Genomic DNA, 18,294 nt, shown 5'->3' on the forward strand with positions numbered 1-18,294 from the left:
ATAAACAGAGCACCTAAGATGGAGAGAAGAAAGGGCTGGAGCCCAGTGATCTAGAACAGATTGGCTCCAGCTTGGGCAGGGTCCCTAGAGGCTTTCTCTTAGATCATATTTGGTGGAAACCAGTGAGCCTCAGAAGCAACAGAACCAGGAACAGTACGAGCCACAGACAGGGCAGCACTCAGATTATATGTGTGTGACAAAAAGCACTGTCCTCCTTCCTGCCCTCCTCCCACGGCTACCTCTGCTAACCTCTAAGGCAGGTTCTCAACCCTGGCTGCACATTTGAATTACCTGGTGAACATCGGAAAAAAATATGAGCCAGGCCTCACCCTACCCTCTCTGAGATTCTGACTGAATGGGGCAGAGCCTGGCATCAGTATTTTTTTAAATGATTTCAGGTAATGCAAATGTGCAGTCAGGGTTGAGAACTGCTCTCTTAGAGGAAAAGTGACCTTAATCAGGACCCACTCACAAAGGGACACTTGTACCACACATGTAAGTACTCCTGGAAATTGTTGGAAATGTTGGGGGAAAGAAAGCCATAGCAAAAACAAAGAGCTGGCATGGAACTGGAAATATATATAATATAGGGGGTAAGTGCTTTCAAAACACTAAAAAGGGACAAAGTGTCAGCAGGGATGGGAGAGTTGGAAAGAGAGTTACTTCTGCTCTCTCTTAGGAGACCACATTTACCTGAGTCCTAAATGAAACAACAAAGCCCGCATTAGAAGGGCTGGATAAAGAAAATCCAGGCATAAAAGTCATGCACAGAGACTTGCACTAAGAATTAGCTTGGAAGTTTGAAGAACAAGAAGAACGCCCGTGTGACAGGGGTTCAGTGAGCACTGTAGTCCAGAATATCCTGTAAGATGAGGTAGATAGAGGCAGGGTTCTACAGGCCATAGTGAGGGGTCTGGGAGGGGTTTTGAGGGAGTGCCTTGAGGGTAGAAAGCAGGAGAGTAACATGATCTGCTTTGCAGTCACTCTACCTGCTATTGGGAGGACACAGCAGTAGAAAGGAGAGACAAGGAGGACACTGCCGCAACCCTCTGGGCTGAAGCGAGGTAGCTTGGACATTCTGAAAACCTGAATTTGCCTTTGTTTATCTGAAACCCCACTGGTTAAATAAATCACCGCTAAATCAAAAAATGTCTGAACTAAAAGGTATTTCAATTCAAGGTCAAACCAGCCCTCGTTTGACAGAGATATAATCATCTTCTAAGGATTTAGGACTCTACTATATAGGGCCTAGAGCAGAGGTTAATGTTTTTCAAACCAAAGACAGCAGCAGAGGGCTGGCAAATATTCTTACGGATAAGTGTTTTCTTTGAGTATTTTGAATTTTGTAGTTTCAATTCAATAATAACCCCCCCAAAATAATTAACACCAACATATCCTAGTTGTCTAATTGACAACTTCATAACTAAGCACTAACCTAGAATTTCAATGCATGCATTTATGTGTTTACAACCAAGTTTGCTCCAAATGAAATCCAAATGTCATGGTGCACTATTCAAAAACAGGTTTTGCAGTAATTTCAAAGAAGGCAAGTGCTGGGAGAAAGGCATCTTGCGTAACTGCAGTAAGTACCATATTCCTTTTGCGAGTGGATGAACAACACGGATCTTAACTTCGTACCGACTTCTAACTGTGCAGCAGCAAGCAAGTGTGGAGAAAAAACCACAAAGGAGTTTTACTATCACTAATTCCAACAAGAAGTGCTGGAGACATTTAATGCAAACGTCAATAACGCCTCACGGCTAACCTCAGGTTTGCTCTAATATAATTTTCATTAAATACAAGTAATACACATACTTAGTTCATTAAGTTAAATAGTATTACAAGATTTATAACAAAAAACCACAATCCTCCATCTCACACTTCCCTAGGCTCGAATCCCACTACCCAAAGACAACCATTTCCAACTCTTCTAGGTATTTCTTCTAGTATTTACCATAATAGTTTTAAAATGATCTCCATATAACTATGTCTTGAATATCAACTTCAGACATTAAATATTAGCTTTCTGCTATGGAAGATGTGGATTTCGTGATCTTACATCATGTCCCAGATAGAGTCATATAGCAAATTTTGGTATTTACCTTATTACACTATGAAAATATTGTCGGGGCACCTGGCTGGCTCAGTCCGTAAAGCATGTGACTCTACATCTCAGGGTCGTGAGTTTGAGCCCCACATTGTGTGTGGAGCCTACTTAAAATAAAAAATACCATATACACAATGGAATATTATGCAGCCATCAAAAGGAATGAGATCTTGCCATCTGCAACGACGTGGACGGAACTGGAGGGTGTTATGCTGAGTGAAATAAGTCAATCAGAGAAAGACATGTATCATATGACCTCACTGATATGAGGAATTCTTAATCTCAGGAAACAAACTGAGGGTTGCTGGAGTGGTGGGGGGTGGGAGGGATGGGGTGGCTGGGTGATAGACATTGGGGAGGGTATGTGCTATGGTGAGTGTTGTGAATTGTGCAAGACTGTTGAATCACAGATCTGGACCTCTGAAACAAATAATGCAATATATGTTAAGGAAAAAAAAAAGAAGAAGATAGCAGGAAGGGAAGAATGAAGGGGGGGAAATCGGAGGGGGAGACGAACCATGAGAGACGATTGACTCTGAGAAACAAACTGAGGGTTCTAGAGGGGAGCAGGTGGGGGGATGGGTTAGCCTGATGATGGGTATTAAAGAGGGCACGCTCTGCGTGGAGCACTGGGTGTTATGCACAAACAATGAATCACGGAACACTACATCAAAAACTAATGATGTAATGTATGGTGATTAACATAACAATAAAAAATTAAAAGTAAATAAATAAAAAATACCAAAAAATTACCAAAAAAATGAAAATATTGTCTACTTCTGAGCCACACTATCTTTCTCTTTCTCTGCTTTTCAGTGTGCTTAGTTTTTTAATGTACCTATCCCTAAATCTTTCCCCACTCCCTTTCCAATAGAATTGAACTTCCCATATAATGACCATAAACATCAGAAAATCTCTAAGTTCCACTTTTTTTAAAATTGGAGACAACCTACTTGGAGTCCTGTGTCCTCCTGTCCAGCCTGGGCCAACTGTTCTCCAGACCTGCTGCAAAGCCTGCTTTCCAGAGCTTTCCTACACCTAGCTCTGTGCTGTTGAATCTGTGCTGTTGAATCTCTTGTTTCCCAAATCCCAGGTCTTCCTTCACTACCATTGAATTATTAATTTAATTATTATTATTATTCCCTTATTTTGGTGGAAAACATCCTTCAGTAGCTTCCAGAGAAAGTATGCAAAGAAGCAAAACTTCTGAATTGAGTAAAAGTTACACATCTGAAAACCTTTACTCTTAGACTTGATTTGTCTGGGTGTAGAATTCAAGATTAAATACCATTTTGCATTAAAATTTGGAAGGTTTCCTTCTAGTAGATCAAGATAAATAATTGTATTATCCAAATCTTCCAAATTGTTAATGACTTTTCTTGGTCTACTGGTCCTATCAATTACTGAAAAAGATGTATTAAAATCTTCAACTATAGGGGCACCTGGGTGGCCAGTTGGTTGAGGGTCTGCCTATGGCTCAGGTCATGATCCCAGGGTCCTGGGATCAAGCCCCACATTGAGCCCGAGTTGGGCTCCCTGCTTCCCCCCCTCCGTCTGCCCCTCCCCCTGCTTATGCTCTCTCACTCTCATTCTCTCAAATAAATAAAATCTTAAAATAAAAATCTTCAACTATATCTGTGAATTTATGTTCTTCCTAAGTTTTGTCAATTCTTATGTACTATGAGGCCATATTATTTGTGGTATGTATCTTTAGAACTGTCAAAATTCTCATGAATTTATCATTACCAACCATGTGAATCATAAGCCATGAATCCTTATCAAGTACCCTTTAAGAATGCTTTCTGCTTTAAAACCAGCTTTCTTTTAATGTTTACATGCTACATTATTTTCCAGCTTTTTGTTCTCAACTTTTCTGAATTATTCTGTCTTAGATGTGTCTCATAAGTGGGGCACCTGGCTGGCTCAGTCAGTAGGGCATGTGACCCTTGATCTTAGGGTCAAGAGTTCAAGCCCCACCTTAGGTGTGAAGCCTACTTGAAAAAAAAATTTTTTTTTAAAGTTTAGGTCTCATAAGCAATATTTAGTTAAAGTGTGGTTTTTTTTTAATCTAGTCTGACAATCCTTAATATTGACTGGTAATGTTAATCTATTTATATTTAAAGGAATTGTAGGGGCGCCTATGTGGCTCAGATGATTAGGCGTCTGCTTTCGGCTCAGGTCACGATCTTAAGGTCCTGGGACCGAGCCCCGCATCGGGCTCCCGGCTCAGTGGGGAGCCTGCTTTTCCCTCTCTTTCTATTGCTTCCTGTGCTTGTGCTCTCTCTCTCTCTCTCTCTCTCTGTCAAATATATAAATAAAATCTTTTAAAAAAATAAAATAAAAAAATAAAGGAATTGTAGAGCAGCACCAGATCCAAGACAGCAGCCAGCAGAAGGCTGATGAAGGAGCTTGAAGAAATCCGCAAATGTAGAATGAAACACTTGGGTGACATCCAGGTCGATGTAGCTAATGTACTAACTTGGCAAAGACTTACTGTTCCCGACAAGCCTCCATACAATAAGGGGGCCCTCATCATCAAAATCAACTTTCCAACAGAGTACCCATTCAAACCACCAAACATCATTTGAAACAAAGATCACTGGAACAATGATGAGGGGGCAGGTATGTCCGGTAATTAGCACTAAAAACTGGAAGCCAGCAAGTAATTCAGTCCCTTGCAGTTCTAGTGAACAATCCCGAGCCCGAGGACCCACTTCGGGCTGGCCTTGCTGAAGAATAAGGACCATGAAAAATTCTGTAAGAACGCTGAAGAGTCTGCAAAGAAACACGGGGAGCGACCGACTCCAGCAAGTGTGCATGGGAAACCCCCCCACAGCAGTGCACAGAGACACCCCGCAAAGCAGGACTCTGGAAAACTGACCAGCACCGCCGCCTGTTACAGTTACCCACTTTCTACTCTTCTTAATCAAAAGTGGTCTAAGTAACCTGTAAGAAAGGATTAAAAATTGAAGAGGTTCTAGTTCTGCTTTCTTTGTTTTAAAAAATCACTCCTTCAATCCTCATTCTTTTAAAGAATGGTGTTTCTTTTCTTGTCCAAATTGATCCAAAATCTTCAATTTACATTTAGCCCTAAAGGTTAAAAAAAAAAAAAAAAAGAAAAGAAAAGAAAAAAAAAAACAACCTTGCAGTACCCTTTCTTTCCCTGCCCTTGCAAACTCCCACTTTCTTGCATTCGGTTTATCTTTCACCCTTTCACTTCCCCAAGACCCTTCTCCTCCACAGAGAAGAGACAGCTCCTGGTGATTCTGGTGGCTTCTCCACTCCCATGTGCACTGCCCCCTGTGGGAGTTGGTGCAAATTGTCTTTAACTCCTTCAAAACACGGATCAGATTATATCACTCCTCTGCTCAAAAATCCCCCAGGGGCTTGGGATCTCAGAGTAAAAGCCAAAGTCCTTAAAGCTGCCTACAAGGGCATCCTTGGATCCATGGGATCCAATCCCCAACTACCTCTCTAATCTAAACTTCATTAATTGTCCACTCACTCACTCTGATCCAGCCATATTAACTCCTCAAGTTTCCTTGAACAAGGAATTTGCTTAGAATGTTCTTTTTCTAGATATGAGTTTATATGATGCATTCCTTCACTTCATTCAGGCCACTGCTCCAATGGCCCCCCACCTATGGGGCCTTACTTAACCCCCTCTTCCCCACTGATGGTTTTCAAAGAATAGTTTTCTGAACTTATCATAATGGTCAAGAAACCTGGATACCTGAATGACTGCATGAGCAAGGCCCCCACTGACACAAGTTAGACTGTGACATAAGAAAAAAATAAACCTCTAGTATATAAAGTCATTGAGATTTTGGAGTTATTATAGCAATTTTCTATTTTAAAAAGTTGAGGTAATTTATTAGTGTTAAGGATTGAGTCCTGGCACCAGACTTGTGATTTTGGACAAGACTCTAGGCCTCAGCTTCATCACTGAAATAAAAATAATTAGTATACCACGTTAATCTTTATGAAGACCAAATGAGGTAATGCATGTAAAGTTTTGACCACACAGTAAGATTCAATAAATAGAAGCTATTATTAGTTAAGGTAGAGATCGTTAATTTACGTATCAATTTGACTGGGCTAAGGGATGCCCAGATAGTTGGTAAAACATTATTTCTGGGTGTGTCTGTGAGGGTATCTCAGGAAGGGAAGAGCATTTGAATCAGTGGTCTGAGTAAAGATCACCCTCAGCAGTGTGGATTAGCATCATCCAATCTGCTGAGAGCCTGAATAGAACAAAAAGGAGGAAAGGCAAATTTTCTCTCTCTCTTTGCTTGAGCTAAGCCGTCTGTCTTCTGCCCTCAGATATCGGCACTGCTGGTTCTCAGACTTTCTCAGACCAAGATTTATACCAGGGCCCCTCCCTACCCCATACTCAGGCCTTCGGATTTAGACTGAATTACACCACAGGCTTTCCTGAATCTCCATTTGCAGAGAGTGGATCATGGGACTCCTCAGCCTCCATAACCTCATCAGTCAATTCCTATAATAAATCTCTTCATATATATCGATATCAATAGATAGAGATATCCTATTGATTCTATTTCTCTGGAGAACCCTGACTTATACAACATGTAAACTGGCATTTGATAGCAAACACATCTGCTAAATTGAAAATACAGAACTGGAGAGAACCCGGGGTATGGTACTTAAGGAGATAAGGGAAAATATGAAAAAGCATTTGCCTTGAATTTGATGAGGACATATCTAGAGACAGGAAAGGATTTTCAGCAGAAAGTAGGACAGTATCAATTTAAAGGGCATTCAGTCAGCAAAGTCATCTGCCTTTCTATAGAGCAAAACAAAAGGTTGACTTTTTTAAAAACATGTATACAGTTTAAATGTTGCACAATCCATTCTTTAAAATTTTATGTAATATTGACACAATTTTTGCATTTCAGGAAACATATGTATTATCAAAGCCTTCTCAACACTTTCTGTCCCCAAAGCTACCATCCAAACTCTCATCCCTCCCTTACCCTAAAAACTCTTGAAAAATTGACAGCTTGTTATTTTATTTTATTACCTCCCATTCAGTCCTAAACACCCTTATAATTTCGCTTCTTCTCCCAGGATTCTAGTGAATTGTTCTTGCAGGATTAACAATAACCTCTTAATTGTTTAATTTAATGGCTTATTTTTCCAGCCCACATCCTATTTGGATCAATAATGAACCTAATGAACATCTGTTTGAATTATTTCTTTTTTTTTAAGATTTTACTTATTTATTTTTTTAAGACTTTATTTATTTGACACAGAGAGAAAGAGCACAAGCAGGGAGAGCGGCAGGCAGAGGGAGAAGCAGGCTCCCAGCTGAGCAGGGAGCCTGATGTGGGGCTCGATCCCAGGACCCTGGGATCATAACCTGAGCCAAAGGCAGATGCTTAACCGACTGAACCACCCAGGCGCCCCTATTTATTTATTTGAGAGAGAGAGAGAGAGAGAGAGAGCACGAGTTGGGGCAGAAGGGGGAGCAGAGGGAGAAGAACAAGCAGATTCCACGCTGAGCAGGGGGCTCGACCCCAGGACTCTTAGATTATCATGACCTGAGCCAAAATCAAGAGTCACATGTTTAACAGAGTGAGCCACCCAGGCACCCATTTCAATTACTTCTGCATTATGGACATCATGCTAGTATTAGAAGAGCACAGGAAAAAAGACACAGTAGTGCTATCAAGGGTGTTCGCAGACTCATACTTGAGGGGAGAGGGAGGTCAGCTAGAGAACTATATTATATTGCGGAGAATGGGTGGCTCAGTAGGTAGGGCATCTGCCTTTGGCTCAGGTCATGATCACAGGGTCCTGGGATCAAGCCCCACATTGGGCTCCCTGCTCAACAGGGAGCCTGCTTCTCCCTCTCCCTCTGCTGCTCCCCCTGCTTGTGCTCTCTCTCCCTCTCTGTCAAATAAATAAAACCTTTAAAAAATAAAAATAAAAGAGTTACCTTATATTGCTTGGCATGGAGTAGATACAACACTTATTTTGCTGAATGAATGAATGAATGAATGGGTGGATGCATGCATGCATGCATGCATATTTAGATGAATAAATACAATCTAATAAATGTTAAAATCAAAGAGTATAAAAGGGGCTATGAAACTACCAGGTCAAAAATGTCCTCTGCATAGTATCTGACACCGATCGTTTTATCTTCCCCTTGAAATTGTCTCTTCCCTTGGCCCCCAATATTGAACTTATTTTCATTTTTCCCAGATCCCAGAATGGCTCAAGCTAGGCAATTTGAAATCATCTCAATTCCTCTCTTTTTCCTTTCTTTTGGTCACTCAATGCATGTGCTAAATCCTTCTTTGATCCACCCCTCCACTCTACCCCACTGCTTCTGCTTTGTTTAGACTGTTTTCTCCCATTACTTTACTATAACTAATGAACTGCTGTCAGGATATGCTCTGGTTAAATGCAATTCTCTACCTGCAGTTAATTATCTTCCTAAAATGGATCTGACCAGAGCATTTCCCTGCTTAAAATCTCTGATGATTTCCTATTAATAACAGGATAGAGACTGAGCTTGTAAATCTGGCATATACAGTCCTCTTTGTGGCCTCAATTTACTTTCCAAGCTTCATCTTCTACCTCACGCTTTATCCACACAGACCTCTGCACTGTTCTTTGAACACACCATGTCGGTTGTGTCTCAATTCCTCTGCCAAATTGATCCTACTGTCTAAAATGTCTTTTACCTCCATTCCCTGCCTAGGGGAAAAAAAAAAACTAATCATATTTCAAAAGTCAACTTAATTATGATCTCCTCTGTTAAGACTTCCCTAGGACCCCACCGCCACCATGGAGTTAGCCAACCCCTAATCTGTGCTTCATAGCACTTCTATCCATTCCTTAAATTGATCTGTAACTACTGGGTTCCATATGAACTATCTCCTTCCCCAAGAGCTATTGGCCACCCATGTGCCTTATTAATCTTTACGCTCCTGGTACCTATCAAAGTATTTGTAGAGGCCACTTTTAGGCAAACAGGCTTGAGCGATGGAATGTAGAAAGGGCCCACAGTGACCATCTGGCTGAATACAGGCAGGCCCATCAGACGACCCACCTCAAAATATCCATAGGCCCTAACTAATCAATGGGCTACTTACAAGTAGGCACAGTTCCCAAAAAAGGGAAGATTCCATATGTCACCATACTTCCTCATCTTTCCCCTTTAACACAGCCCCCATGCACTGCCTCGTGGCAGTGTCTCTCCTCTGCTATCCTGCCCGCTGCCCCCTTGTGGAGTATTTTATAAACTTCTATCCCCTTTGTTCTGCCTCCGGTGAATCCTTTCACTGCTCGCGCCACCAGCCAGCTTCCACCAGATCGTTGCCCCACATTTGGGGGACCCCATCCAATTGAGACACCCCATTTAGGTACCACAGTATCTACATCAATAAATATTTCTTTAATGGGTAGCTATCACCTCAGTATAGGTTCCACAAATTCTTTTTTTTTTAACTTAGAAAAGATTCCCCATTTGTATTCTTTTTTAATTTTGATTCATAACAAAGCAAAAATAACTGCATTTTAATATGGAATACAACAAAGTGAGCACAGAAAGCAGCACTGAGCCTGAGAATTTGGGAAATGTTAGGATGTGAGGACTAACATATTTAGTTCAGTCTCTGACCTGAGAAATGGTAGCTGGAGAGCAGCTTCCTGTCAGTTTTGAGTATCATTGTCCACATGCCAGAGCAGAGGGTATGCGGAAGGGAAATGTCTGGAGTACTCAGGTCTGAGAAAAACATTGCATGTGAAGATTGTATCACTTTTATGGATTCCATTTGTATTTCTATTTAATCCTTATAATAACATTGCTGGGGGAGGCACCAGCATCAATGTTCCTATATTATAGTCAGAAAACAGAGATTAAAAACTTGACAAAAGTTATACAACCATAATGGTAGAACTGGGAATTCAACCCAGGTCCTCCAACCCCTGAGCCTTTGCTCTCCATCATGTAGTCTCATGAAAAAGAGTTCCAGGTAGGACTAGTATTATACCCGATATAAAACTGACATAATATAACCTGAAACATATTTAATGATTTAATGTCTTTAATCTCTCCATAATAATTTACAACTTTGAAGGAACATTCATGAATTACATCTCAGACTCCACTAGAAGTTTATGAGGTAAGCAGGGCAGATTTATTTCCATTTTAGAGATGAGGACATTTAAGATCAGATCAGTGTAATAATGACTTCCCCAAGGTCACAAGATACTCTAATACAAGTCTCATAAATCCTCATTGAGAGTTTTTTTGGATTATGCTGCATGGTATTTTTTATAATTGATAAGCAATTAATATATCATAATTACAAGATCTACCTATATGTAAATTACACCAATTATGTATTTTATATGATAATACATAATAGATGCTTAGCACAGGGCCTAACACATAATAGACAATAAGTCTTAGATATTATTTTATAGAGCCAAATCTTTTCCTGATTCTGTTTCTTATTACATCTGTAATCTCTTTTGTTGTAGAGAATTATTTTCGTTCTTGGGAATGTAGGCACAGGACTCAGATTCCCAGCTTTAACATCATAATGCATTTTCTATCCGAAGGATCCTCAGAGTTTCGGGAACAAATAAATAAATAAAATAAAATAAAAGGAAAAGGGTGGATTTTTTCCTCTCCATCCTGTGGTGTCATCCTACCTTCAGGACATGAATACCAAATGCTCTAGATCTGGGGCCTGCAAATTCTGTCAAGCTCCAGATAGTAAGTATTTTAGGCTTTGTGAGTTGGGGGTGGGGGGGATGTTCTCTGTTAAACTACTCAACTCTGCTGTTGCCACACAAAAATAGCCATAGATAATATATAAACAAATGGGCATGGCTGTGTTCTTATAAAACTTAATTTTCAAAAAATGACAACTGGACAAATCTGGCCCACAGGCCCTTCCAGGCCCCTGCTCTATGTAACTGAATTGGGGAACTGCAAAGAATCCAGTGAAATGCTGGGAGTACAGTGGTAGGCGGCACAAGAGGGAAATATATTTCAACAGTTGCCTCTCCACACCTATGTCTCACAATGTGAGATTCCTCCTGTGACTTATCCCTCTTCCCCACCCCCTATTTTCACCTGAGAAGTATTTGAGCCACACTGTCAGTGATTCCATGCCTTTCATATTAGTTCTGGTTGTTTTTAAGACTGCATAACTCAAGGCAGTAAAAAGGACAGACCAAAGAGCTTACATCCATAATCTCCATGGCCTCCAGGTGTCCTAAGAAACAGTTCAAGTCCAAAGGACAGATCAGACCTGAAATGGTGGTGGGAATAGAGGACAGAAGCATACGGTATCCCATTCAGAGAAGCAAAAGACCCACAGAAGCACTGAGGATAAACACTGAAGACTCTGTTGCTGATAAATGATCCTGAGCACCTTCAACTAAACACTGATGGGTAAAAGATCTAACTGAGGTTATCTGTGTGGACACGATGTACAGCTTAGTGGAATTACTGTACCCATATGCTGGGTTAGAAACAGAACTGAGAGTACGTGAGACCCAAGCACCCGAGACACTGGACGGGAAGAAGAGTAGATGATTCAAAATATAAGGATGGTAAGAGAACACATAAAATTCTGGGTGTATCTAACTGAGGTGAAGGTAGGTCCCCCACTACCATTTTGGCTTTCCTTGGAGAGCTGTGAGAAACAAGATTGAAATTTCTGGCTGGAGTAGTGGAAATGTACCCTCCTAGAAATATCTGGGACCAGAAAATTTCATTTGTCAGATTGAAAATATTTAAGTAATTCTATCTTTATTTCAAAGTAAGACCAGCAATTCTCATAGATTATAACTTATCATGATTATAACTATTTATCCTAACAGGCAATTCTTCTCTCCAGAAAGTATTCATTTAAATGAATAAATATTTGCCTCAATCCTTTGAGTATTTCCTAGACAATGTTAGGAATGATAAATTATTTACAATGGAATGATAAATATAGGGTGAAAAGCAGTAAGAATCTAAAGACATAAAAGTAGTATTACGGAATAGGATTTTGACCCAAAAAATGGAATGTTAGTCAGTATTTAGCATTAAGCAAATTTACAAGTATATTCTAATACATACATACATATATATATATGCTAATCCCATCAGACTGAAAAGAAACAAAAAACAAAATTCCTGAAGTAAAGGGTTTTTAATTTATACCCATAAGAATCAGTTTATTCTTGAATAAAGGAGTATTTTATATATTCAATACTTAGTCATCAAGTATTTTTATTTGCATACCACTATTGCAAATATAGCAAAACATTTTCTTGTGGCTATAACATAGTAATTGCAATTTTTCCCACAGTATACCTTGTAGCTTAAACTACTCTTTTTTTACTTAAATATTTTCTTTTACTCTATTTTTTAATTCTCATTTTTACTTTTTCAATTGTGATAAAGTATACACAAAATAAAATTTACCATTTTAACCAGGTTTAAGTGTACAGTGCAGTAACGTTTATGTTGTTGTGCAACATCACCACCATCCATCTCCAAAACTTTTCATCTTACCAAACTGAAACTTTGTATCTCCCCACTCTCCCCTCCCCCCAGGCCCCAGGAATGACCCTTCTACTTCTGTCTCTATGAATCTGACTACTCTAAATGGGATCCTAAGTATTTGTCCTTTTGTGTCTGGCTTATTTCACATAGCTAAACATCTTCAAGGTTCATCCACATTGTGGCATGTGTCAGAATTTCCTTCCCTTTTAAGCCAAATAATATCCCATTGTATGTATATACCATATTTTTGTTTTGTCTTTGCATATACTGTATTTTATTTATCCAATCATCCATTCATTAATGGACACTTGATGTGCTTCCAACTTACGGTCATTTTGAATAATGCTGCTATGAACATATATGTGAAAAATCTGTTCAAGTCCCTGGTTTCAACTCTTTTGCATATATACCCAGGAGTGGAATTGCTGGCTCATATGGTAATTCTGTTTAAATCTCTGAGGAACCTCCACTGTGGCTTACATTAGTATACATACCCACCAACAGTGCACAAGGGTTCCAATTTCCCCATATCCTCACCAACACTTATCTTTTGTGGGGTTTTTTTTCATAGTAGCCACCCTAATAGGTATGAGGTGGTATCTCATTTTGGTATTGATTTGAATTTCCCTGATAATTAGTACTGTTGAGCATCTTTCCATGTGCTCATTGGCATCTGTATACCCTCTTTGGAGAAATGCCCATTCAGGTCCTTTGCCCATTTTTTAATTGGCTTGTTTCTTAGACTACTTTTTCTTATACCCAAATATGTTTGCCAAATTTTTTGACTTTGGTATTTTTTCACTTGATAAACTTTTGTGGGTTTTACATTCTTTACAAATCAGAATCACTGATTCCACAATCTGATATTCCATCAACATCTCTGATCTTTCAGGATTGCGTGACTATTACTTACTCTACAAGCTTTTAAGTTCTGTGATTAAAAATACTGTAGTTCAAGTAAAGGATTGAAAGTTGTAGTATTGCACTAATGCTGGCTTGGAAGACCAACCAAAGAATGGAAAAAATATCATTAGCACGCATGAAATAAATGCTATCTAAATTTTATCTAACATTTATTTTTTGCATCCTTTTAAGTGTAACATTTCTTATCTAGCATTACTTCTTTAAATTTATGGATTTATTTCCCAGGCCTATTACCATAAAGGGAAACAATTCAGTTCGATGACAGGGTTTTGGGATGATGGCTAAGTTTTGACATGTGTTATCTGGCACGATCCATGAATCATTCGAATTGTGAAGATTTTGAAATAATTACTACTTTAACATGAACTAAAATTATCCTTTTCCCGCTTGCTGGTCCCCAAGAAGTTCTTTAAATTGGGAACCATTATCCATATATTAGAAATCAGGGGGCACCTGGGTGGCTCAGTCATCAGGCATCTGCCTTCGGCTCAGGTCATGATCTCAGGGTTCTGGGATTGAGCCCCGCTTTGGGCTCCCTGCTCTGCAGGAAGGCTGCTTCTCCTTCTCCCACTCCCCCTGCTTGTGTTCCCTCTCTTGCTGTGTCTCTGTCAAATAAATAAATAAAATCTTAAAAAAAAAAAAGAAAAAAAAAATCAGAGACCAAAGGTGAGACCAACTGATTCTAGATTTATACTATATTGCTAGGCCCAGCCTATCTCTTTGCTTCTGGAATTGTAAAGCATTGAGAATACAGCTCAATCTCCTTCTCAAATCTTGAATTCCTCTGTTATTGATCAGTAGTAAATGAAAAATAAAAGTAACTAGGGACTGGAGTAGGTCAAATATACGTTTATGTATAAAATTGTGCCATGAGATAGTACTCATTGCATATTCATAAATACACCCAGCAGAACTCTTGTAAGAAGAGCAATTTTGTCTCTTTTAACATAATGGAAGTCATTTGTTCATGTTCCAGTCCAGTAGATTTTCTTAATTTCACAGTTTCATAAAGAGTTCCCAAGGGAAACTATCATAATGTTCCTTATATCCAGTAACAACTCAGTATCAGCTTTAAAGCGGTATTTGCTATTGGGAAAATATCTTTATTTAGAAATTATGTATATGGAAAACCTTGACCTTTGCACTTGTGTTTAAATATTTGAAAATGCATGTGAAATCAGTCAAAACACTTTTATCATTAAATATTATCCTTTCGTACTTAAAAATTTTGAAGACAGAAATCCCAGGTTTGTTCTACTTAGTATTATTCATTACCACCCAAAAAACATATTTAACAAAATTTGAGTTAAAGAATATTCAAATGGAACTCTCTTGTCTCAGTTCATCTGAGGCTTCAAACCCAAAAAGAATGCCCTAAGTGCCAGAACACCAGTATGGGCGACGCTAAAATAGTATGAAACCAGTTTTGCTACCCTTAGCTTGTCATCCTTTTGAGGGTATGCAATTCTCCCTCTCCCACTCCCCCTGCTTGTGCTCTCTCTCTCTCTCTCTCTCTCTCTCTCTCGTTGTGTCTCTCTGTCAAATAAATAAAAACAAAATCTTAAAAAAAAGCATCTGAGGTCTTGGCCTGTGTTCTGAGAACTTGAAATTACCTAAGGACCTGACTTGTTGCCTAAAAACATACCAAAACCACGAGGTTATGGTTTCATCAGTTAAACGCAGCGAAAGTAACAGGTTTGGAAGTAAACTGCACTCCCACCAATGATGAAGAAGAGAAAGAAGCAGTTTGCCCTATTAGCCAAGCGGACCATCAGAAGAGCAGAACTACTCACTTAATAAAAGGAATTCCACCCATAGGGACTGTCTATAGGATCATGTGACCTAAACAGTCTGTGTACAGAGGACCACAAAAAGACAGGGGCTGATGGGGAGGAACTGCAGTCTGAGGTCTCAGGATCCTACAAAGCTCCCCACAAAAAACAAAGAGCCACCAACTGAGCTGCAGGCACACAGAAGTCTCCAATGCAGGGCTCCAACTACACCAGTCAACTAAAGACTTTTTGTGTACCCATTAACTCACTTCCCTTTCCCTAAGACTCTGAAGGAATTATACATAGCAACTAGCAATAGGGAAGAGAGGAAGAATGAAGAAACTATCACCTTCCAACACACACACACTCTCTCTCTTTCTCTCTCTCCCCCCACCCCACCTCTCTCTTTCTCTCCCCAGGTGCCCAAAAAGGCAGGCCCAAGTTACAGAAAGGAAAAAGTCATAAACTGCACAAGGATCTGTAGTTATGGTTTTAGATTGGGCTGGATTTTTTAATACTTTAAATGAAACAACCAGGAAAAAAATCTATAGGACTTGCCTGGGATTTCATCCATGAACAATGAAAATGAGTCAAGAGTGCAGGTTGCAGAGGTAGGGTGGGAGAGAATAAAGTTTCTGCTTCTACTCCACTGAGTCCAACTTGTACAACACATCTGTTATATGTGTAAGGGTAAAAAGAAGTATTTAAAGATAAAAAGGTTATTCCCTTTGGGGATAAAATAAAGGCATAAAGTCACTTTCTGGAGTCAGTCCATGTCTACAGACAAAATATAATCTCAGTCCCTAGCTTTATGGGCTGTGTTTTGAAATCTTGTATTTATGTGCTAAGTTTCTCTTCCCCTGCAGAGATGGTGTCACTGTTTGTTTAAATAATGAGTTTGGTATGAAATGGTAAATATGTCAAACCACACTTTTGCTGGGGATCATTGACTATAAAGTTGGACAGATGGCCACAATACTCTGTATTTCTGGAGAAAAAACATTTCCTGAGAGAACAGGGTGCAACCAAGACATTCCTAATTTAGACCAGTAGTTTCCAATTATTTTGACTGTCAGGGCCCTTTTAATGTCATATCCATACTGATTATTTATTCAATCTAGAAATGATGCTTACTGCCATGTGAATGCCATGTGAACTAAACTGGACTACAATTTTTAGAGGTTAAACAACAACAACAACAAAACTTGCCCATTGTTATTCCATTTGACTCAACTTTGAATCTCTCTTCTTTCCTTCCTTCTCTTCTTTCTTCCAACCCCCTGTCCCTCCATCCATTCCTCCCGCCTTTCCTTCCTTCCTTCTTTTTCTCCCCTTCAACATGTTTATGGATTTACAGTGCAAGCAGGCTTCTAGTTATTCTTCCTTAAGAGATGCGGTTATGTGGTAAATATGCAGAAAATGATGAGAATATATATACACACACACAGACTAACTCACTCCCGAAGAATCCAAGTGCAGCAGTGTTTTGTTTTGTATTGTCGTTGCCATGATATGAATGTTGGATGCAGTTGCTGGATGATTTGCCATAGCCATTTGGGCTCACCGTTCTCTGCTACTGACACTATGGAGGTATGGTGATTTCTTCAGAAATCTAAAGAAATTTTATCTTAATCACTATCTCTGGAACATGAACTTTCTTTCAAGGTCCAATGTTGTGTTTTTTTTTACCTTTTTAAACAGCTTTATGAAAATATAATTTATACAGCATTAAATACACCTATTGAAAGTCCATAAATCAACATATAGAGTTTTACAAACATCACCACAATCTAAAAAGTTTGCTTGTGCTTCTTTGCAGTTAATCCCCCAAGCCCATCTCCAGCCTTAGGCAACCACTGATCTGCTTTCCAGCTTATAAATTTGTCTTTTCTTAGACATTTCATAAAGTGGAATCAGACAATACCCAGCCTTTTGCATCTGGCCTTTTTCATACACCTTGATGTTTTTGAGGTTCATCCATACTGTAGTATGAATCAGTACTACACTCCTTCTGATGGCCAAGTGGATCATGCTCTTGTCATCATATGTCTAAAGTCACAGCCAAAGCCAAAGGTCATGCAGCTCTTCTCATATGTCCTTCTTTTGTGCGCTAATACGGTTAGCATAGATTTTGAAAGTTGACCAGCCTACATTCTGGGGATGAATCCCACTCGATTGTGATGTATTATCACTTTATATACTGCTGGATTCAATTTGTTCATAGTTTGTTGAGTATTTTTACTTCCATGTTCATGTGGGATATTGGTCTTTGGTTTTCCTTAATTGAAATGTCTTCGGTTTGGAATCAGGGCAATGCTGGCCTCATAAAATGAGTTTGGAAGTATTCCCTCCTTTTCTATTTTCTGGAAGAGATTGTGTAGAATTGGTAGTATTTCTTACTCAATGTTTGGTAAGACTCCCCAGTGAAACCACCTGGGCCTGAAGTTTTTTCCAAAGGGTTTTTAACTAAAAATTTAATTTCTCTAATAGATATAGCACAATTCACATTATTTCTTCTTGAGTGAGTTTTGGTACTTTGTGTCCTCCAAGGATTTATTCTGTTCTATTTCATTTCAGTTTTTAAATTCATGGGCATAGAGTTATTTGTAATATTCTGTTGATATCCTTTTAATGTCTTTGTTGTTAGAAGTGATGGCCCTTCTTTCATTCCTGATATTGATTAACTTTGAATCTTCTCTCTTTTTATCTTGGTCAGTATGACTAGAAGTTTGTCAGTTTTGGGGTTTTTTTTTTTTTAAGTATAGGTGACACACAACATTACATTAGCTTCAGGTGCACAACATAGTGATTCAACTTCTCTACACACTATGTTACGCTCACAAATGTAGTTACCTTCTATCCCCATGCAATGCTATTACAATATTGTTGATTATATTCCCTGTGTAGTGCCTTTTATTCCCATGACATATTCACTCCATAACTGG

The 18,294-nt window shown here is 39.2% G+C and overlaps 1 protein-coding gene across 1 annotated transcript in view; it reads right to left on the reverse strand.

Moving 5' to 3' along the window:
- Positions 1 to 18,294, reverse strand: part of SUGCT (succinyl-CoA:glutarate-CoA transferase) — a 417,779-nt gene that overhangs the window by 345,007 nt on the left and 54,478 nt on the right. The gene's annotated exons all lie outside the window — the stretch shown is intronic.

The sequence above is a fragment of the Eumetopias jubatus genome, unplaced genomic scaffold, assembly GCF_037043125.1.
Source record: "Eumetopias jubatus isolate StellerSeaLion01/CBP00866 unplaced genomic scaffold, mEumJub1_p1.0 scaffold_14, whole genome shotgun sequence".
Lineage (NCBI taxonomy): Eukaryota > Metazoa > Chordata > Mammalia > Carnivora > Otariidae > Eumetopias > Eumetopias jubatus.